General features: G+C 37.4%; 1 protein-coding gene across 3 annotated transcripts in view; it reads right to left on the reverse strand.

The window, feature by feature from the left end:
• Positions 1–24525, reverse strand: part of TAB2 (TGF-beta activated kinase 1 (MAP3K7) binding protein 2) — a 68125-nt gene that overhangs the window by 34991 nt on the left and 8609 nt on the right. The window contains exon 1 of one of the 3 annotated variants that reach the window (XM_076333884.1): positions 23055–23072. The exons of the other annotated variants lie outside the window; for them this stretch is intronic. The gene's annotated coding sequence lies outside the window, so the exon portion shown is untranslated. Of the gene's footprint in view, positions 1–23054; positions 23073–24525 lie in introns of those variants that run through there. 3 annotated transcript variants of the gene reach the window in all.

Consider the following 24525-nt stretch of genomic DNA (forward strand, 5'->3'; position numbering starts at 1 on the left):
TTGGACTAGATGATCTTTAAAGGCCCCTTCAGACCTAAACCATTCTATGGATCTATATCAGTGACATCCAAACCAAAAGATAACTGCAATCCTTTTAACTGCATCAAAATCCAATGCATTAAGTAATGCCCTAAGAATTTTTTTCCTACAACTAGATGATGTTGCTGAAGTCAGGCTGTATAGCAAGTTGTATGCATACAATTACATTAGAAAAACATTCACAAAAATCCTAGTAGTAACCAGGTATGTCAATTGTTTTCTTATTCACATTATATGCTGTGTCTCTTTCTAATCGATGTGTTACATTTTTCTTTAGAGGAAAGAAATGGCTTGCTTATAATATTGGCCTAAAATGTTGTTATAGCACACCTAGTGTATCAACAATGATATTTTCTGAAACAAAAATAGCTCACCCCAAATATTTTTAAAAATTAAGATGAAGCTTTCTTGCTGCTTTGACTGAAAATATTAATTTATGGAAAAAAATCGTAAGCCATTTGCATCTCTCTCTTTCTTAGGCACACATGATGTACAGGCTATTTCCTGGTTTTATGAGGAAGTTTTTCTAATTATTTCCCGGATTTCATTAAGTCAGTCTCCATGCTTTGCTTTTTAACTTAAAAATTTCTATTTCCTTAGTTGCGCAACCCCAGCCTAGACAGTGACTCACTTTGGCACAAGCTGGCCACTGCAACATGGCCCACCAAGACAGTGGTGTCCACTGTCAGCAAACAAAGATACAGGAAGCAAAGATCTGAAAGTTCTACTCCAACAAAACCTGGTCTCATCTTTAAGAAACTGACCTAGGCAGCATGGGGCTGAGGGGAAGGGAAGGAGGGAGAAAAGCCAAGCCACAATATATAAAATGTATTTTAACTGACCTCCAAAATATAGGCTATGATTTATCCCCTTCTTCCACATCTCACTGCTTTTGTTTTTTCTAAATCTCAAATGTTTATATGACTACAGAAAGAAACAAAGGTACTTGAAACAGTACGTTTCAAGTTCAGGACTAGTTGCACCTTTGACACTCTCTCCAGTTCTTTAAAATTCAAATCAAAACTTACATGTTCTTATTTGGAAGATGTTCACCTTCAGCAAGTATGTGTCCCCCCCTCGCTCCCTTTATGTCTCTTGAATCTGACTGAACCAAGTAAGTAGGTAACTTTAGCTGTGGTTTAGACAAGCAGATGAAACAAATTCAGAAGGTGTTAATACAGCCCCATATGAGTTACCAATAAGAGTGGCAAGTGGTCATCTAAAGGTTGACAGTTCAATCCTCTTACTGAGGATGAAATATAAGGGTAACTGTAAGGGTATAAGGGAATATAAAGGATATAAGGCTAACTCTTGCCATGAGCAGAAGCAGGAGAAACAAAAATGCTAGGTCTGGAAAACTGGTTTGGAAGGAACTACCACCTCTGCTCTAAGACTTACAAGAATCTTGTTTTCTTTGTAGTGCTCCCAGAATAGAGTCAACCAGTCAGAGATCTCTCCATCCTTCATTTGTTCTGTTGCTCTAAGGGTTGTTACTACTACAGCAAGGGCAACACTAATGCTAATGCTTTTGAATGCAGTTGTCATGGCACAGTGCCAAAACCTCCTCAAGCCATACAATTAGGAGGGAAACTTACTTTACTAAGTTTTAACTCAGCCAATGAGATGCAATAACATTTCACGGGGCAAGCAAGAGAGGTCTCTAGCTTGAGGAATTCTCATTACCAAATTATAAAAGTGAGCTTCTGACAAGTAGGTATATTAGAACAACAACAATAAAAAAGGTCTTTAAAATTCTCATTTCCTGCTACAATAAGGCTACTATGAACAATGAAATTGCTACGAAGAATACTCTTGCCAGGTCTTTGCCCTCGCAGCCATGTTACATACTGTTCATCATATTCTGCAAACGAAGAGTCAGACCAACACAATAACTGAATAAAAGGCCTCAAAAAAGCATGAATGTACCGAAGGCAAATTAAATCTAGTTGTGATACTCTATTACTTATAAATTTAAGGGTGGTTCAGTCATATCATGACAGCCAAACTCCAGAAATCATACCTACTTTAAATATATCTTGCTTTTAATTAATTATTCTTCATTTGTATCTTAAATTGGTGCGTAGTGTTCAACAGTCGATACATCTACTGCAGAGCAGACAATACTAATAGTGACTTAACTCAGTAAAGACTTTAAATACACATCCACACAAAATAACATTACTTTTGCAAAAAAAAAAAAAAATCAAGCACTGGGAAGTTAAGAGCAAAAAAAAAATTAGTAACATCACAATTAAGCCATATGACATGTATTCGCACGCACATCACTCAAGTCCTGCCTAACATCATGCAGTAACTTCACAGTAATGCCAGGAATAGAATTGCACACACTGATTTTAACACATTGGAACGCAACCAAAGAGACAATTTCTCTCTTATCATCATACTCCAGCTCATTCATCATCTTTCTTTTGTATTTCACTAGGCAAAACACTACACTTCTGAACTACAGTATCTTCCAAACAGTCTTATCAATGCAGTCTCTTTGCTGATCTCATTTTAAAACATAGCAGCAATTCTAACTTGTGAAACAACAAGAATTTTTCCAGGTCATAGGGTCAAAATCTCCAATTCCCCATATGCAAAGCAAGCACTTAGAGAAGAATACTAACATTTTGCAAAAATTTATAGCAAGGACTCTCATATCTGTGGCAGTCATACAACAAGGAACTGTCAGCACTGGTATACAATCTGCACAACCCCCCCCAATTCAGCTTTCTGAAGCCACATTCATGTAGCATTTCACTGTGATTCACAGACTACTTTGAGAATGCCTGGTTTATACAAAACACCACTCAAAAGAAAAGTGTTGGAAGTGAAAAATTCCTGAGCAGTACTACTGGCTTTAGAGGGATTATCTGCTTAAAGAAAAGCAAAAAGATACCAAGGATATCATGAGCAATAGTATTTTGAGCAAGTCTGTAAGCTATTACAAGTTACAAACTGTATGATTTAAGAGCAAAACAAATTCATCACCTATCACCTTCAGTGTTCTTTCCTATACAGTATGAAAAGTTACCTGTATGTAAAAGTGTACGTTATATGCCACATACAAGTGTAGTTTGAAGCTCTGGTGGTGGAATTTGTGATCCCATTTACATGAAAGCCATTGCTCAAAGCATTAAAATGGATCATCACCAACCCATAGCTGTGTGTTTGGACTGTTAGTGCGCTGCACTAGAACAGGAAGGAACAAGCTGTTTTACTTCCTCCTAGCTGTCATGTATAGTCATGACACCACACAACTTCCTCCTAGTAGTCATGTATAGTCCCCACCACACAAGTTTTTGCTTTTCAAACCACTGAATTCACATCCACAGTTTAAGCCTTCATTACCACAAACCAAATCCTTTCACTCAAATTTCAATGAATATGTAAATGAAGTTTAAGTTGCTTGACTTGTATTCGTAACTCAGTATCATTAATTAACCAGTCAATTAAGATTACACTGTGGAACTATCACTCCTGGTATATCAAAGTTTCCTTATGAAACACTAATATAAAAATCATTCACGCGTAATTTAAGTAGATTTATACCAGGCATGGTATGATGGTTAGGACAAGAGGCATGTAGGATAGTCTGAGGTCCAGGTTCTCTCAAGGGTAAGATCCTGCTTTTCTCTCCATTAGTACCTGGGCTGGCATTTCCCCTTTCTCCCTCGAGCAAGCACTTGTATGAAAAAATTAGATTACTTATTCAGAATACATCTTAGTTGACTTAGTAATCCCATTTTTTTGGGCTACATTAATTTTAACCTAAATCAGTTTCCCAGCCTTGTTCATCACTGCCAATCAAATGCTTGTGCCAACTGGAGCAAGAGAAGCTGGTAGAAGCTGTGCCAGCTAAAAATCATTCTCAGAACTATGATCTGAAGATGAAAAACTATTTCACAGAATGCTAACGCTTGCCTTCTTCCCTGATGTTCTTCCCTAGAGGGGAAAAAAAATATTATTTAGTGCCAAAGAAATAAGCTTTTCGAATGTTTTTTAAAAGTATGTCTAGCAAGACAGGTACTTTATTCTCATTTACAATCCAAACAGAAGGAACACAAATTTAACACGTAAAGAGCTTTCAGCTAGTGTTTTCAACCTTACCCGCAGTATAAATTATGTGTGGAAGACTAGCTAGTCATTTTAAAAATATACCATTTACACAGAAACTGGAAGTAGCTTTGGGCTGTTCAAGAAAGCATCAAACAACAGAACACAAATAGTTCTATTTCATACATACCAGACTTGAGAAAGTATTCAAACAGTTGCTAAGCAGCAGCAGGCTACGGGCATCACATCAGATTTTAATGTTTCACTGATCATATGTTAGAGAAAGTTTTTGCAAAATCATTTATCAAAATATTTTCTCAAAGTAACTATTTAGCCAGACTTCAACAAAAGTATGGTTTGAAAACTTATTGACCAAACACTACAACAACTAAAGCAAATACAGATGCTGTTAGTGTCACAAGTAACACACATCTGTATTTCAGTAATCTAGAGCAAAAGAATAGAGAACCAAAAGAGAAAGCTTTTAGATTTTGGCAGTGAGCTTTTCCCCTATGGACAAAACAGGCTGTCCCCACAAAACTAGGATTTACCAAACGTGGCTCAACGATCAAATTACACTTTCTCTGGCATTCACCAAGTAGTGAACGCATGTGTCACAAAAAAGCCACAAGGAATCCAGAAAGTTTAAGAGTAACTCCATGTATTCCCTGTACCTTCCATATACTCCTTTCAGAAAGTGCTCTCAGTTCCCTGCTCTGTATGCAAAAAGTGACTTATTTTATATATTCATATTTCAAGAACAAATCACTTCAATCAAATAAATTAAAATAATCTAAAAATAATCAAGTAACTTAAATCATTGGTCCAGGATGGTAAAGATTCTGATCATAACATGTCAAGAGCAGGACTTTTCTTATAATTCAAACTGCCAAACTAAGAGAATGATTTATGGCAAAAACATTATGCATGGAAAAAGAAAAAAAATTAGTTGCTAAAAAGAGAGTTGTGCTCATTCACATTAAAGACTCCACAGGTAACATTCACCACACTCTTCCTGAAGATTCATAACTTTCCTGTTCTTTATTAATTAAATAACATTTATTTGAACATACTAATGCAAAATAGTAATCTCAAGTTTTACCAAAACAAACTATTTAAGGCCTTTCATTAATTCCCCCTTCCCCCCCCCAAAGAAAACATTACTTCAAAATATTTTAGCTAAAGTCTACTGGCTTCAATACAAATGCAAGCTGGCTAGTCAGCCCCCTAAGAATTTTCTGACTTTCAATTCTTCAAAGTAATTTCAGAATTAACAATCTAACCTACTTTGCTTTTGGAGAAAGAGTAGAAAAAAAATCCTCTACATATATATGCCCAAAATCTCTATGAACCTTTTCAAACCAAGTACAAAGGCCACTCATTGTTGCAGATGCAAACAATGAAGCTCCAGCATTATTAGATCTGTCAGCTGCCTCCTCCTGTAGCACAAGTCCAGAGGCACAAGCTACCTTAGCCAGGAAAGGACAGAACCATCTTGAGTTGATTTTGGTTTTTTTAGCTTCAATTTCCAGAGGAATGAAGGAATACTTCATTCTGCTTACGAGGAATACTCAGCAAGTCCACTATCGCAATTCTCACTCACTGTGAGGGTAAGATTGTTAAGTGAATCTTTCCCTATGACAAGACTTGAGATCCCCCCCATGAGATGCGAGATCTGCACTGCAAGTTGTCTGGCAGTAATAGTCAGCCTTGCATGCTCCTTTACTAATGAAGTGCTTAGAGATTTAGCGTGAAACTACATGAGAAAGCTGAGAAGACTGAAAGCTTCAGTAAGAGAACATATCTTTCCTTCTCCATCCACTCTGCTCCCAGACATTGCAGTTCTGCCATCTTTCTTGCTCTGGCCATATTTGTTGACCTCTTCTCCGGGTCAAATTGAAGTGATTAACCTATTAGAAGACAATACCTTTCTTTTTGTTGGATTATTCTTTATGCTTCAGCAGCAATGAGCTGCTGCATAAGCTCAAACCGTCTTGGGTACATTCACCTGTATCACATCCAGCAGATACTAGGGCACACTGGAAGATCCTACCATGCAAAAAGTCTGGAACTGCATTTTTCTGAAATCAAAGATTTCACTGCTAAACGAAGAGGAACAATGAGAGAGGCTGACATAAATTACACCCACTTTCCAAGACCTGTAATTAAGAATCTGAATTACAGAGCCTGTAAACATGGCTAGACCAAAAGCTGAATCTGAGTAGCGAATGATGAGCCATGTATTATATTATTTTAGCAGCCAGCATTGGATCAGTGGTATGACTGCACCTTTTGTATATTCCACTCCTATTATCTCCCTGTGGGATTGCATATTAAATGAATTCTACAACTAGAATAGGTGCATAAGAGCAGTGACTGCCTAAAAAAGAACCAAACCAAAAACACTTCTAAAACATGTAAAAACATATTCTAGGAAGCACTAGTCTCCATTTATGCGGCCTCAAACAGACTGGAGTTATATAATCTAAGACTGCTCTGTCTCAAACTACCTCCAACAGCTTCCCTGATAAAACAGGATTGATCTGGAATGTTTTCTAAACTTGGACCTACAACTCTGGAATACTCTGCAATAAAAACCAGCTCCACTTGCATAGAATCACTGAAAAATTTAGGTTGGAAGGGACTTTTGGCGGTCAACAGCTCCAAAGACCTATTCAAAGCAGGACTAACTTCAGGTTTAAACCAGGTGCACAGGGCCTTGGCCAGCCAAATTCTGAAAATCCTCAAGGATGGAGATTCTACTAGGTTTCTGGAAAACCTCCTCCAGTGTTTAATCACCCCCACTAAGAACAACTTTTTCTTTCTGTCTAATTGGGGTTTCCTTTGTTGCAATCTGTGACTTACCTCCTGTCATTTTGCTCGCCACCCGAGAAGAGTATGCCTCCCCCATCTTGCCTGTAATTCCCATTAAAACAACTTAAGACTATACAAAAGTCCACCTTTAGCCCTCTCTTCCCCACATTAAAGATGCTGAGTTTCCCCAGCCTCTCCACATATATCACTAACCATCTTAGTTGCCCTCAGCTGAACTTGCTCCCATTTGTCAGCACTTCTTGCAACAGCAGGCTCAAGACAGTCTGTCAGATGCATCCTCAGAAGTGCTGAATAGAAGGAATAATCACATGCTACAACATGTTGGCTATGCTCTTTCTTATGTTCAGTCTGAAAAGCCCTTTTGCCCATGCTTTGAGAAGACTGACACATTGGGAAGTACTTTGAAGCCCATTTAGATTCACAGCTGCTGTTTGAAATACGCTTTTTTTAAAAGCAAGGTTAATTATCTTGAAGCTTTTACAGTACTTTTGCATCAGCAATTGTATTCTAAATGAAATAAAAATAGGTATCTAAAGAAATATAATAATTAGCATAGAAATACTTTTTTTCTACCTTTACATGTGTAATACTTTCAACATTTGAATGTACTTCAGATTATTTTGTGACACACACACAAACAACCTGCAGAACCTGGAGAAAAGCATTCAGTTTGACAGCTGCCTACTTAAACTGAAGTGGGGAAAAACATGCAGAGAAAAATGAAAGTTATGGGGCTGAGTGTGCTATGAGGAAGAGCTATAGGAAAAATTATAAGCTTCAATGCATTTTATGACGCTGAGCCCAAAGTAAATTCAAAACTCTGTGCCAACTATTTATCCGCTACTGTTGGGCTCTATGCAGATCCTTAATCAGTAGCTTATGTGAGCCCCAACTCTTTTTTCCCCCGAGACCTTTAGATCCCTCTCCACTAACTAGATGTTTACATGTTTCAGTGGAACTTAGTTCCATTTGAGTGAGATTTATTCCCTTCTACCCCACAGAAATGTCCTCTCTAGACATCACAGAGAACCCATTTAAATATTTGAAATTCAAATTTCAAAATGCCAAACTTCTTAATGCCAAAAATCAAAGACACTGCTAACTATTTTCACAGTAGGAAAGTTTTAGATGCCAGTATAGACAGTGTAAAACCTTTTTCAATATCATATACTGAAGTTCAGAAAAAATTGTCAAGCCCCACATCTTCCCATGTCATAGCAGCTGGCAGATCTTGCTCTGCCTTTGTGGATAAACACAGGATGGCCATCTATTGACTAAGAGAACAGTAAACCTTGTAAGTGAAAGAGCATACAGATATCAAAAAGGGCTACTACGAGTTGTTACTGGCACCAGTCATTATGAAACTAAGGAAAAAAAAAAGAAAAACCCCAAACCAAAACCAAACATTTCAGATGGACTTTTAAATTTCATTTTCCCCCCACTGCCTTGAAAAGCAGCTTCTTTCCAACAAGGAATGGAAACTGCTACACTTTCCATGAAATAAAAGTTACCACCATGTTGCAAATGAATGGTTAGTTATTTTAAATGAGGTGGTATAGTTAATTCCTTATGTGGGGGGAAAAAAAAAAAGATTAAAAATGTTTTGAAATGCTGTAGCTTCCTCTTATCCTACAGATCTTCCAGATAGCCTACTGATTAGTCTCAAGACAGACTGACATGCCATCACTTTTAGTCATTACATGAGAAGTCCTCAGAACAAAAGCAAAGACAACAGCCTATGAAATAATATTGAAAGACTGTACCTCCTTTGAGCTTAAACGTCTTTCTACCTTACCCTTAAAGCTATGTTCAAGCTGTGAAGAAGTCAGTAATCTGCCACTGGAAATATCACATCCTCATTCTGACACTGACAGGGTACCCTTATATATGTTTTAAAAAAGGAGCAGTTCTAGAGATTGGGCCACTGAGGGAATCAAACAGCATAAAATTCCAGGCATCCCTGGAACCTGGCCCAGCCTGCAGATGATGAGGCCTCTCACCCCCTATTATTATATAATAGTATTAATGACACTGACCAAGACATCTTAACCATTTCATTGGGAGCCACAGGGGATAGATACAGCAGCTTGGTTGATTGGTGTGTAACCATGAGTAACTAAATCACACCTGGACACATTTTCAAGACATTGCAGCATGAATTTTGACCATACTGTGCCTTTTTACATCAATGAGAGCTGTATAGGTTTAAAATACAGGGACTAAAATTAGTCATGTAAGAGAGGCTTAGTGACACTGGCCACAGAGTGTCCAAGGAAGCAAGTAAAATGCAAAGCAAGTCTTCCACAGAATCCACTGAATTTGTCATAATGCAACACAGGTTATCATAAATAATTTAAAACTAATAAACCTACAGCCATTCCATTTCACAATGTTAAAACATTCTGAAATATTCACACTTGCTTCATTGTTTCAGCTACAGTAAACTCAATCCCTTTTTACCAGTGAGTCCTAACAGGATTGATTGCTCCAGTCAAATCAAAACTAAATGCCAATACCAATACCACCAACCTGAGAGGCAAGCTAAGACCTGTATCTTTCAGGAACAAAACAAACCAATGTACTTTAGAACAACAAAATCTATCATCAACACTGCCATTTCAGTTATAGGAATTTAGAATGAAGAATTATGAAATGTTCCTAGGCCTGGGTTAATAGTAAAATTAATATGTATAATAGTAGATTAAAATATATACTATCCACTATAATGTTCCATGGTAAGAATTAATCTAACAATAAATTACTTGAACTCTACAACAATAAATGTAACTTGTCTTTTCTAAAAAGTATTTCTTGTATCTCAATTTATATCATAAAAGAGACAAAAGACAGTTCTTCTCATAACTTAAAATTCTATAAAGAAAACTCCCTTACAAACAACACTGGAAGTTAAAAATATATTTCTTATAGATTCAAGAGCAAGGGAAACTACTATTACGGTGAAATGAGTTGCCTATATGCCTTTTTACCACCTCAGAAGAAATTCTGCATGAGTTTTCTTTATAGCTTCTGAACTATTGCATAACTTTCTCAAATATCAGTGATTTTAGCAATTTCACTCTTGCACAGATCTGTAAGTTTACCCACATATTAAAATTTCTCTTCAGTGCTTAGGAAAGCTACAAAGAGTCAGCAAAAAACTGTCTACAAAGAACAGATTTGTGTTTCCTTTCCAAGCCACAAAATGTAGAAGTTTTGGCTCCCCCCCCCCCGCCATGTTAATGAAACCTTAAACTTTACATAATTTGAAAAAGCTTTTTCCAGTTGTTGCCATAGGGATAGAGAAATCAAAGGAATACGCAAAGCACAAATTTCTACTTTAGCACTACCTTACATTTCTCAATTGATTTGTAATTGTTCACTGTTAACATTAGATGATTATAAGTAACTTTTGATAAAAGCATTTAGAATACTAGTTTGTTTCAAAACCTAAGACTTCTCATTGTCCCTGTATTACAAAGCCCATTCCAGACTGATATTTGGAAATCGAATTGGGCAGAAGGCATTCCAAACACTAATTACCAAATGAAATCAATGAAACTGTTTTATAGCCACATGAGCTTAGATATTTATCAACTTAAAGAGAGTAAAAAAAATGAAACGCTGTAGCAGTCTTTTTAAATCCTATAAATACACTATTAGTCAAATATGATTGAAGGAAGCCCACCTTAGCTGAATGGTACCTGAATACAAACAGTGTGTGTGTGTGTGTATATATATATAAAAATAACAGTTTTAAATTATTCTTCACTGTATATCATATGTAGCAATATGGAGAATTACAAATATTAAAATTGAGGCATAAAAACAATTCAAATTCTTTAACTATTCCAAGTAAGGGAGAATACTTGCTTTTCCCCCCCATTTATAGCATGAGACTGAGAACTGAAATAAACTGACACCTAAAACGACAGAAGAACCGTATCAGAAAAGAAATTAAAGAATCTAATTGCCTGGATGCAGGAAATTTGACAAGTAACAGGAAAGCCCAAGTTTCTGGACAAAGAATCAAAACATTTTGATGCTTTATTTCCCAAGTGGACTCACAGCTATATAACCACCTGTCTACGTGTGCAGTGACAAAAAAAGGAATCCTTAAGAAATCCCGTATTATCTCCTGAAATCTTAAACCTCTTCTTCAGAGCTTTTAGCTTCTTATTGTATCTACTCAAGAATTATGAATTTCATTTCCTGTTGCCCTCACCTTCAAAAATAAAGACTGCTACTAATCTTTCATAATCTGCAGGAATACCGATATGGTTAAAGATGGAAGCAACTATCTCAACATTACATGTATTCTAAGTAGACAGCACAAATAAACAGAGGATGCCTTGATTTTATAGTTCTTCCATTTTCTAACGACTCATAGTAGTTCAAATCAGTTTTTAATGTAAGAATAATAATTTTTATACAGAATTGACAGACATATGTTGTATATATTATATATTTTGACAACACAGATGTATCAGAGCAAAACCCACAATTATCCTTTTCTCCATTCCACAATCAAAATAAACTGTACTGATGAAAGCTGCATCTGTGTGAGGAATATTTTGCCAGCATAGTATAACTGTACCAGCAAAACACCTAGAATACACAGATTAAGCCATAGGCTATAGTTTCACAACACTTTTTCCACTGCAGTACCAGCTTAAGCAGTCCTCACCCCTCAGCTGTGCTGGCACAACTGTTTGTGCAGCTGAGCAGTGAGGCCAGTCAGGGAATCGATCCAGGTTAAAAATAATATTTTTCTGATGGTAAATTCCACAATCTGCTTTGCTGCATAGCCACCTGAAATATTAACTAGTTATACTAGTACAACTGAGGGGCAAGGCAGGAATAAGAAGCCAAGGTCAGGGCAGCTCATGCCAGTGCTGACATGGAAAGAAATGCTCATGAAACTACACCCTTGTTCTTAATCAGGGAACACCAGAACATTTAAAGTGCATTATCCAAATAGCGCAGAATAAAAGAGAAGAATACTACCTCACAAATGTGTTTTAAAAAAAAAAAGAGTAAGAGGCTTCCACCCACTTTTCAGGAAATACTATGCAAGGGCTATAAGAAGTTCTCTTAGAAACTTATTTTTTAGAATAGAAGCTGCAAACTGCCCCACTTCCCCTCCCCATCATTCCCCATTTGTGTGGAACAAGTGTATTCTATCATTTACTGTTTTTTCCAGTAGTTCACACACAAAACCTGGTATTGGATCTCTGACCTTCAGGCAAACGGGCAAGATGCTACTGCATTTGTTTTCTTAACAAATCCTGGGCAATGGAAAAGGAGGGGAAAATAAACTGTAAGCTAGGACAGTAATATCTGTTTACAGCACCTTTATGCGTAAGCACATTTTCTGTGCTATGATAAAGTAACAAGACGACTAAAAAAATACAACTCATCTCACAATACTAGCTGCCCTGTTTGTGTAAGGACTACACCCTACCTCCTTGATAAGATTATAAACTTCAGCAGCAATAGGACAAGCCTTTCTGTTAGTGATCTGCTTTACTCCTCAAGTTTTTCAGTCCAAAGGAACTATTGGATAAACATGTCTACAAGGCCACAAAAAAGTATGAACCCTTGCTGGTTGTGCTCTATTGATATAAATGCTTTCTACTCTAGGGGACAAGAGCTGTTGGCATACAAACTGCTCAAGTTTAGCAATATGCGGATAAGGCTTCCAGACAGAAGCTGGTTTATATCATATTAGCATGGCATGCAAGACACAGGGAGCACACACCTGTGTCTCAACCATATTCAAAAGCAGCATCCCTGGCACATAATCATCTTCCTCCTCCTTGTTACAGCACAGCTTTTGAAAAGATTGCAGTTAACACCCAAAAGCAAGTATATGCTTTTACTTAAAAGAAAAAAAACCCTAATTTTGGGAACAGTCTATTATTTAAGTTCACATCTTTTTCACACATATATGCTTCACACTTAAGCAAGTTTCCATACACATCTCAGAAAAGTTAATAAATCAAGTGTATCTTTTGAAATGTTTAAATTGAAAATATATCAAACAGCTAAGTCCAACTTTTGTAGCTTCTTTCTATGAATTTGCTTCAAAGCATTCAGAGACATTTTAATGCTATCAACTTAAGAGAATAAGGGAATAAATGCATTTTTTCACCTGTTAACTTCAGATGTTTATCATCCGATTTAATTCAAAGCACAGTTTAGAATTTCAAGGAAGGAATACTGTAATTAAAGAATGAGTCTTATAAAAATTATTCTGAATCACTATTAATGCCAAGAACACACTGTACTCTTTCCAGCCATCACTGGGCAGAGGGCACTTCTCAGAGATGGATCGTGAGGAACATATCTTGTTTAGCATTTTGATCTTTTATCCTTTTTTGCCTTTTAAGAGGCACAAAATAATGATAAGCAGTGTATTTGTCAGACCTAGACCAAATGATCTCAAACTACTAATCGTCCTGTAGTATAACTCTGCAGTAGTCTATATCGTAAAGGAAATACCACACTGAAGTCCTGAGACAGTAGACTGGTTTCTCAGCTGGTCTGAACGCACCTCTTCAGGGGTCAGGTTTCACTGCATTACTCTGTTACAGTGCGAATTCTGATAAACTCACAGTTAAACTAAACTGCAGTCTGTGAGAGCCCATGAACATACAACTTTATTTAGGTACTTGTTCTAGCACCTTATCACAGTTGTATAAGACCAGGTAAGAGTCATGAATTTTGATGTGCCCAAATACATCACCCCACACAAGTATTACCTGTTTATGCGCAAAAAGTAGAATGTGTTATTTAAAAATGTGTGTTTCCTCTTACTTAAGTCTTACCATATCATTATAGTAACATAGGTGCACCTAAATTAATCCACCTTCTTGGAAGATCCTACAACAGGTAGTTCAGCAAACAACAGCAGCTTGCTTGCTGTCACTCAGAGGGGTTCCCTTCTAAATACTACTGCAGAGCTCTTTTGGTAAGCGTCCTCAAGTTAAGTGTTCTGCATCACAACAACTTCTGCAGACAGAGTTCTGAGATAAATCCTTTAAGAGGACATCGTTTATGAAAAGCTAGCAAGCTATCTTAAGTGAACTTTCTTCATCTGTTTATCATATACCTGTCCTCATTTTTCTGTCCTCTCACACCGCCAGTTCAACCCAGTTCAACAGGTTGCTGCTGCCACCTACCGGAAGAGGTCTTACTCTCCTTTCTCCTCCATGGCAACCTTTCTCTGGCTCTTCCGCTGCCTGGACACTTCAAAGAGGCGATTCCATTTGCTAGTACAGCAGAAAGTTATTTTTTGGTGGGTCAGGGGGAGCCTGAATTAGTCTCCATCAAATTGAGCTGGCTAGAAGAGGGACCCAAGAAGGCCACATGTAGGGAAGAGTACAGACTGGGGATATATTTCCCTTGTTAACAGGAGGGGACTGCTAGATTGGCACTCTATTATTTCCAATTATATGAACAAGCAGAATGACTGCTGAACTCTAGAGCTAACAGCCAAATAGCATGTTGCTAGTTATAAATAAAGTGACCACTGTTACTGCTATCATCAACAAATACCTAACCATAAAAAGTTGGTTTCTCAAGCCTACCACTTTCACATACACATTTAAAGACACTTGAGCCTTTAAAAATAAACACTTAGCTGGCTTTCAGTACCTTCTATAATTCTTGGTCTTGTATCATTGTGTGATTAAAATATAGTCTGAAGTACTGAATTAATATGAAGTAAAGATCATATATATTTGATTCCAAGCTTTCAATGACTCTCCAAAGAGCTAAGACAAACTACTCCTTTGTTAGCAATTGGGCTAGTACCCGTCAGTCTAGTAAGAGAACAGAAAGTAATCTCCGAACACCAAATCATCCTTAATCTCCTTAAAATCTGAATTAAGTCCCCTGAAGTTGCAAGTGAACTAAGGCAAAGAGACTAAAATCAAGTCAGCCCAAGTGCTTGATATTCCATGAACACATCCACAAAACAGTTCTACCCCAACATGCAAAAAAAAAAAAAAAAACAACCCACCCCCTCTGTTGTCCACAGCATGAAGCAAACCCAAAGCGTATCAAGTAACTGAGCTGTACAGGTATCTGGTAATTCACAAAAATAAGTTTCAAGCTTGGCACCAGATGTGCAATGGTGACACTTTTGCTCAGATCCGTATTTTACCACTCAGTTGTGAAAACACTTCAGAAAACCAAATTTTCAACTGGATAATTTTACAATTGTAATTTTACAATGAATGTAATTTTTTATCAATTATAGTCATCATCAGCATGAAGCTAACTAGAAGTGTTTGCAATTCCAGTTTTAGAAGTAAGAAACAGTCATCAAAAGAGAGATTGCCACTACCACATAAAAATGAACTTTGCTTTTCTGAAAGGCTTCAGATAAGAAAGAAGGAAGAAAGGAATTCTTATCAGTATCGTTTCTTTTTCTTTCACTTTGTTTCATTCAAAATAAGCAGCAGTTATACCCTTTAATAGAGCAGATTAAGCATTAGAGGCTAAGTTTTGGAAAATTCTAGGTGTATGGGAAGACATGAGGCTCCACACAGTCTCTGCCTGACAGCATGGAAGGCAAAAGAGTAAAACCAGTCTAGAAGGCTTAGGACTCTCTGAGCCGTTGTAAACTCAGCACAGACTTTCAGTTTCACATTTGGCAGTAATGCTTTTCTACACATTCTGACAATTTTATCTGACTGAAAGACTTGGAAGGGAAGGAACTTGTCTTACTCTTGCAGCCCTGTCCTCATTTCTCTCCTGTTTTCCCCTTTCATTTCCACATCAACCCAAAGATTAAACAAGGAAAAAAAATAGAAGCATTGAAAGTCTTTTGGTTCTCAAAAAAGATTAATCTAGAAAACACTGGTTCTTGTGGGGTTTTTTGTTTTATTGGTTTTTAAAAAGATTCTCCCCCAAAATTTTTAACCTTTAATTTTAATACATGCAGGCTATGTTCTGCAGCCTTGAAGGACAGAGGCTTGTGTTTTAAGAGGATTCAAATTCTGACTTCACGAGCTGGAGCTTGAAATACAGCAAGTATCATGTAGCTCATTGAAAAACCACTAGAGCTGGCACAGTCTCTTTTGCTACTCGTTCCTGTCATTTCTTCACGCACATCTTACCAGTAAACAAAAAATATATTCAGAAATCACAGAACAAATATATTCAGAAACCAACACTTCAATTACCCTACATCCCTTTTTCTCCACTCTCTCATTTGTTAAAGAGCAACCACAACAAGAAATTTCACTTTCCAATCATAATAGAAATCCCACTTGCTACAATCAGCAAGACAAAACCAGCTACAGATGTAGTTTGAAACAGATCTGTCGCTATAGGCTGGAGGAAAAGGTTAATAACACGTATAGAAAGAGCACGGTACAGATTCCCTTGTAGGACACTCAGGAAAATGAAGAACAGAGGAGAAAGGTCCTGAGAAACAACCACTAATGAGAGTGATGTAATCTGAAGCTTTTCATAGTGTCTAAAGGCTATTATTGTTGGCCTGGGAAAGGTGAGCATCAGCAGCAAACAGAATAGCCTCCAAATCAATGGGGCCCCTAAGTCCTAGTCATAAAAGCATACTCTCTGCTAGGGAGGTTAGCTACAAAGGGACAGAGACACAAGTAAAGAAATTGCTGTATGATTCCTGCTTTCTTCAGAATAAAAGATTCTTTCATACATGCCATGTAAGTGAAAAAAAAAAACAAACCTGCAGATAAAGCCCAGTCATCATTTCTTCTATTGAACAGAAATAAGCCGTAAGATACCTAGCATCACCAAACTTCAGCCTAACAAAAAAAAAAAAAAAAAAGGCAGCTGACCATTGGGGACCTTTCAGCTTTGGTGTAGAACAAGGGAAGAAAAAAACCTCACAGAGCAGACAGTTTAAACTGCAGACTTTTGGAGGGGGACAGGTGAGTTAATAATGCCTACTAGAAACAGTCTTTGACTACCCTCTATAGTATTCCTCTAACTTATGTGTTAGTGATAGAAATCCTACCAAGTACTGTTTACAACTACAAGATCCCCAATATAGAAGTCCATGTGCCTACAACTTACTGATCCAGTTCTTGGAAACTGCACCTGCTCGTGAAAGATAATTTTAATGGCTTGTCTGCTAAAACTCTTATCTACTTCAAAACGTAAGACACTAACATGATTTTAAGACTCAAAGCTCAGTCTCTCCTCCTCTAATTCCAGCAGTCTTCAACATTTTAAATTTCATTCTTCCAGTCCAAGAAAGAGGTGACCGAGCTGCAAAACGAAAATTGCCTCAGCAGCTACGTACACAAATTTGGATGATGGATTTTACATGTAGAGACAGTAATAACAAAAAAAATCCCTTTTTTGTCAAGGAAAGAAAAAAAATAAATGTAAACAGCATGATCATAACTGAGAAAAGGGTAAAAGTCTCAGAAAAGATTATCAGAAAAGACCTCCCCACACACATACAGCTGATGTCCCTGACTCACTACTTGCTCAAATACTCATAAAAGCAAATGTCTGTTCTCCATGCATGACATTAAAGGTAAAAATAAACACCACATATGGAATAACCAAGTAATTTAATTATGTTACCAAGACATTTAAGTAATTATATTGCAAATACCTAAAAACTAATCATGGTCCCTTAACAGAGCAAAGATACTTAGAGTATCACTATCCCTAACTGTTGAAGAGAGAAGAAATTAAAAGAACCTCTCCCTTACGAACATCTGTAATCACCAGGCATCTTTAAAAAAATAAAAACAGTGGTGACGACAAACTCCCAATTCCTTTCCCTCATTTAAAAAGTGAAGAAAGAACCTTGAATCAGAGTTGTCATGAGATCTGAATCTAACCATAAAAGAGATTAAATGAATCATTTAAGCCTAATCGAAAACTAGTTTGTTCAGAATATCAGGGCTCAAAATTAGGTTCTCCAGCTTTTCAAAGCAAGCTGTCTGTCTCCCTCTTTACACCTAATACAGCATATTTCTTTCTGCTCAAGAGCTTCAATCAAAATGTTTCACTACAGACAATATCACTTTGAAATGCTCATACTACTTCAATCCAGAAAATAAACATTGTCAGCATATTAAAATGTTTTACATATCAATTAAAGTATACCACACAAATATACACATCACAGTCTAGAACTGCATCAAACTGAAAAGCAAAAGTCAGAAAATTATTTCTTTTGAAATGTAAACTTTTTTTGAGGTAGAAAATGACTGGCTAAAACAATCAGTCATAGGTTTCTCTTATTTCAGTGAAATAAAAGCAGAGTTGTTCTAATGGGGGCAAACATTTTTGGTTATTTTAAGGATTTGGGGAAAATTTCCATGCAAGAGTTTATTCAAAGCGGTCATCTTTTGAGAACAACAGGCTTAAAGATATAGTGTAATAACCAAATGTATGATTAAAAGATATGTCCGAAGATCAACCAGAACACATCTTCAGTTTTGTGCATTGCTGTACTTCATTTTACCCATACTTTCCTGAGAAAACGACTTATAATCAAAATTAAACTCTCCTTTTTTCATTTGGCCACACTTAAATTTTTTTCCAATTACACTTAGAACTGGCATGGTAGGACAAGCCTCAAGGCAGTATCAAACCCAACTCTCCTGCTCTCCTCGGACACGACCAGTGATACTTTGTCCTGCAGCCTCCAAAACCGTGAAGTCTCTTATGGTCAACTCCCATTCCATAGCAATTTGATCAGCTGAGAGGTAGGTAGGTGGAAGGAGGCTAATGAGCAAAGAAAAAAATCCACCCACTCCTTGAAAGTACACTGACCATTTTCAAAACACTTTCACCTTTTGTAATAAACATGACAGTATCACCTACCACTATGTATTAGTAAAAAGAGTAAAACGTATGACCACTATCAGGCACTTAGGTATTGATGAGAAAGTCCCATGTCCTATTTCCCACAGAAATAGATGCAAGCAGAATGAAAGGTCTGAAGCAACTGGACCAGTGGGCATGGAGTCAGATAACTAAGCAACTAAGTACCATGAGCTCCAACTTCCCTCCTGTTCCCTAATCATAAATGGAAAACTACAGGGCAACTTCCACTCCCTTCTCATCTACCCTGGGTGACTCACCTGGAGAATCATCTCAGTTTATTTCATGAACTTTGAGATTTAATTTCCCAGCAACCCTCATACTATTCTCTCCTGGTCACGGAGCACAAAGGATTGTGTCACACACACACTTTTACTTCCAGGCTGGTTGAGTATTTTCTTTTCCATTCTTCCCCTCTTTACAAAACTCAAACAATTTCTTTAATTGATAGGAGAGGTGTCACTGGTAAATCCAGCATTTGGGTAAATACCTACTGAAAGCCAGACTCTGGCAAAAAATAAATTCCTTTTTCATCTTAGTCAGAGACTTGACTTGTTTACTCATAATATTTCAATGACAGTAAGGCTGGGTATTTCAGCCACTCCTTAAAATGCAGTTCCAAAACAATTCAATACTGCCACTGTCATTCCCCCTGCTCCCAGGCATGCATTCCCCCTCTCCCTCCTGTGATCTAAGCCAATGCTGGCACTCATCTGATCCTGCAGCAAGCCAGTTCATGGAGCAAAACCAGGGGGGCGGGGGGAAGTAGTGTTAATTTTCTGCTAGTTTAGCTTTGAGTCAGATGAATGCCAGTGTGAACACAGGGAAAGGAGCAGAGCCAACTTACAATGATTTACAAATCACACCCTTAAGTTTTCCTGAGGGCAATCTTGGAGGAGGGAGAAAAAAAGAAGGTTGTACTCAACACTAAGAGACTTTTCTGATTTTACATTACCTTAGCACTAGAATAAACATTTAGGAGGTTAAACAGCTAGCCCAACTACACAAAGCTGTCTCTGGCAGCTGTTACAAACAAACAACGATGTGGGCCTGTAGGGCAAGAGGAAGGAAGAGCCATACAAGTTCTACAGAAGCAACACAAAAAGGGTTAATAACAGCAAACCACTTCCTTGAGTTGTGAGCAGCTAATTGGAAACAACTGTGGTAAAAGAGGGCACCTGAAGTGAGAGCAGGTGGAGAAGTTCCAGAAAGACTGGTAGGACACCACCAAGAGGGAAGCTACCACCAAGAGGCTGGGAAGAAAGATCTTCAGCTATTTAACACAGTACCATAAAGAAAAGAATGGCCACAGAAGTCCCCTTTTCTGTCTATCCTCTTCTCTAGAAGGGAAATTGAGGCCCTTGGATAGGAAGGGTGCCCTTATTAGGAAGAGGCCTACAGCTGGGCTGCCAGTTTTAGGCTAACAGAGCTTGACTTTGTATCTAAGTGCAGTTATCTTCCCCTGTGAAACTACACTGGCAGAAGGTCCTAGGGTAGCAGAGACTTCTTTGACAGAATAGCTGCCAGGGAAAAGGGGGAAAGGAAGAGAGAAGCATGGTCATGGAAATTAGGAGCTGTTTTCTTTTTCTTCTCTGTTAGTTCCCAAACTAACACATGTAAGGACAAAAACCAAGACCACCATCGCAACATTTGGGAGGAAGCCTCTAGTTTCCACTTATTTTCTGCCAACTTTGTAATAGTAGAGAAAAATAAACAAAAATCCATTAAACCTGGGAAAAAACCCTAAACCAAGATGAGGTAACAGACACTGATAGGCAAGGGTCAAATAGAAATACTCATGGCCAATACAACTTATTTTTCTTGTTGCTTTTCTTCAAGGAGCATATTTTATACACAAGGAGGGAAAAGTAACATACATGTCTAAACAGCTGTTCCTCTAGCTCCCAATTATTTTTCCATACTTACCTGCTTCTAGGATTAAATACAGATTTCCTACCTACGAACTGATAATACATCATTTTAAAATTCACTATTTTCCCCCTGAGTTTCCCATGTTTCACTATGAACTTTCTTCAAAGAAGAGAAGAATGCTACTTGTTCTCCAAACTTCTGTAAAGGGAAGAAAGATGCAATCACTGCATCGTGACGCCCAATACAGACTAACACCACAACTAGACAGTCAAAAGGAAAAAATTAAAAATAACCTGCTCTGAAAAAGGCACATGAGGAAAGTAATAGAGGGAAGTTGAGAAAGAATAGAAAAGGTACCTCATAGTGCAAGGCAGGTAAAGAGCTTTTAACCCTGTAAGGTCCTCCACTTTCTCATGCTCTTGGGAAGAAGAGACTCCCACAACAGCAGCAAGATTTACAGAAGACTAAAATCCACATAAAGAAATCCAGAAAATTTGCAACTAACATTCTGTCCCTGTCTTATCCCTATTCCAAGGCCCTTGCTTGGAAACTATGGACGGGGGTGGGCAGAGGGAAAATGAGGAAATAAACCATTGTTCAAAAAGCTAGAAATCAAGATTACACTATCATCTAGCAGCAAAGACAGAAAAGGGTTCTGAAACTGACATACATGTATTATTAAACTACGAAATCTAACAAACCTTTTTAATTAAATAAACCACCAATATTTTGGACATATTAACACATGCCAAAAATAAAAAAGTTAATGTTTAACTAATTACTAAAATGACAAACTTTGTTATTAACTTGCCAATCATTCTAAAAATGAGAATTTCCCACTCCCTTTATTAAATACTTATCTTCCTACTCAGATTTTGACCTTCCTCTGTGTTTTCTGGATATTATACCACCTTATAGCCTTTAACTAAGAAATTAGCTGTGTTTTATCTTTCTCTTTACAACGGGAGTTAAACACTGAAAATATAAAAAGTACATACAAGTAAGAAGAACAGTTAAGCCTCAATGTTTAAGTTTACTCTTCTAACCACAGATATAGCCAGATATCAGGTGTTTTCAGGAAACTAAAGAGAGAGACGAGATCCCATTTTATAAAAACAAATATTAAACAACTCCATGGAGGAAAAGTAACTCTGCTAGTCTGGATAGCTCTTCACAACTTAGATGTACTAATACATTTCTTGCATTTGCAATAAAGATAAGAGGCCTGTTAATAGAAGTAGACCAACTTTTGAAAGATAAGATGAACAATGTCATGCAGATAAAGTGGCAAAGGATTGGTAACTATTACACTTAGCTTCATATTTCAGAAGGATTCAATTTTTCACCCATTCCAATTTTCTAATGCTTGTCCTGCAAAAATACTAAGCTGTGGGTTACAGGCAGGCATAATTTAAAAACGCAGATGCGGACTTTTCACAAAAGCTGGCAAGAACAAAGGCATGAAAAAATTTTTGTGCTTTAATTTTGTGATAAAAGCACATTTTTTTCCCCATAAATAGCAAAATAAGTATTATTCCTTTCAATTACATATAGTTTAATTCTCACAATAGGTTCAGAAAGGATGACAAAGCAGTGACAATAAATTCTTAAGTTTAGCAGACAAACAAAGCTGCACTGCTAGGCTTTTCCTAAATCAATTGAAAATCCTAGTCAATGCATGTACATCAGAAAACAAAGCTACAGAAGGCAGAAAAGCTGTACTAATAGTAAAACGTGCAATCAGAAAGTGCTTTTGAAATCAGTGAATTTTGACAGTCTGAGCAGTCACAATGCATTCTGCAACATTCATTGACGTGACAGTGTAAGGTGATGACTTGCCCTTATCACAAACAGGCAGCAGCCTGAAGTCCCACAGACAAAGCTGAAATACTATTTTGCTCTAAGTCTCATAAAACTTCAAACCAGAAGACAACTGTTTTTTAATTAACAAAATCTCACACTAGTTTAACTCTGGATATTTTTCTAGCTAAAGTATTTTTTTCAGTATGAATTATATTATGTTGAGTCAAGTTGCAGGTCTCAAGATCTCATTTGCGTTGGCAAGAATTTCCCCACTCATTGATGGGGAGTGGAAAAAACACTTCAGAGAGTTGCCACTGGCTCTACATTGAAGAAACACAAGCTACAGTTTGGCCTGTTCTTTTGGCCAGTTTCAACAGGAAGGAAGCCTGTAGCTCCATCAACTCTGCTAACACCATTAGGTGGTACTTTAAGATACTCTGTCACAGGGAGTTTACTTGAAACTAAAATCCACAACAAAAAAATTAAGTAAACCCAATATAATAAACACAACCAAGAAACAAGAAAGAAGTAATGTCAAACTTCAGCACCTAGATAAGGCTTAAACACTTGTGGTTTGTACAGCATTTAGTAAACAGATGGGCACTTACATTAAGTTTTAGCTTGAAAAAGTTGTTAGTATCTGCCAGCCTGAAATCTGAATGTGCAGGCCAGATTGGCAACTACTGTTATGTTCCAAAGTCCATCCAAAAACTGCAATTTAAAGAAAGAGAACACCTACACATTAATTTTAATTTAATCATCTTTAAATGAAGCTTTATATTCACTAATATAGCTGAATAGCAGATTATAATCTAATAGATTCACCAGTTTCCTCTCATAACCATTAAAGGTTACAAAAGGCTCTAACTCTAGGCCAGGTCAAATAATACTCCCCTGTAGTAGACTGGTGAAACGGGAATTATCTTTACAAAACATCTGTTTTGCTATCCCATTTTAACCACATCTTTCCTCAAGCTGCATCTCTTTTCTAAATCATTCTCTCCATCTTCCTCTCTTTCCATAACATACCTCATTGCAGTTACGCTTATCTATTAGCCACACTTTCACCAGTTTCAATGGAACCTGAATTTCCTACTCCATTGCAAAACTGGACTACAACATTCAAAGACTAAACACCTTAGAAAAACCTACCCATTCTTGATGACAAAGAGAAGACTTCTAGGATTCTTACAGGCACCACTCACTAATTAAAACATGCCTGCTGAAAGCATTTAAGACACCTTGATTATCTCCAGAAAACAGGAGAAAGATTACCGTTACCATCTTTCACCCAGGTAGGCCACTGGTGAAGATTTCACACAGTGGCAGAATCCACATATGTGGGTTCTACAGTGAAGTCACTTCAACTAGTTCCTGTCCTACTTTTTGAAGGGCTAGCTTTTAATTTGCATCATTTCGGCAATTCAGTTGGTGACCCCATAAACAGCTGCAGTGCCACAGATAGGCAGAGATGAATTCTTGAACTGGTCTTCCTGCTTGTCTATTGTAGCACCACTCTTAGGTCTACAGTTTCATGAGAGGCTTTCTTCATCAACAATACCAGCTTAATAAACTCTTACCTCTTCTTCTGCTTCTTCCCCATACCTCAGTTGTGCAGAAAAACCTATTTGTGGGATCATACTGTAAACCACACCAGTGAACTAAGGGGAAAGGATGGCAAATCCATACATTGTCACCACTGTAGTGCAAAACATCCCCCTCAGTGTGAAGTTATAGGAAATTACTGAATTGATCTAACAGCTCCTCAGCATCAAGGGGTTAGTCTCACTCCATGAGATCACCTAAGACAGTTAAACAGCAATCAACTTTTTCTGGTTAGTTTTCTAACCCCCAGTACATAGACTGACCTGGCTCACAGACAGATGAGACAAGTACGAGAGACCAGCTGCTTGTGTCAGTGAAAGAAATCTTCCCTATTCAGTCACAGCAAACTATCAGACTGGCCCCCGATGCTCACAAATGCTTGCATTCTTCCATTTTTTGCTTTAAACCAGCTATCTCAAAGCCATTTTGTTATATTACTCCAAGAGTATTTCATTTACATAGAAATACTGACAA

Source organism: Aptenodytes patagonicus, chromosome 3, assembly GCF_965638725.1.
Source record: "Aptenodytes patagonicus chromosome 3, bAptPat1.pri.cur, whole genome shotgun sequence".
NCBI classification, from domain to species: Eukaryota; Metazoa; Chordata; class Aves; order Sphenisciformes; family Spheniscidae; genus Aptenodytes; species Aptenodytes patagonicus.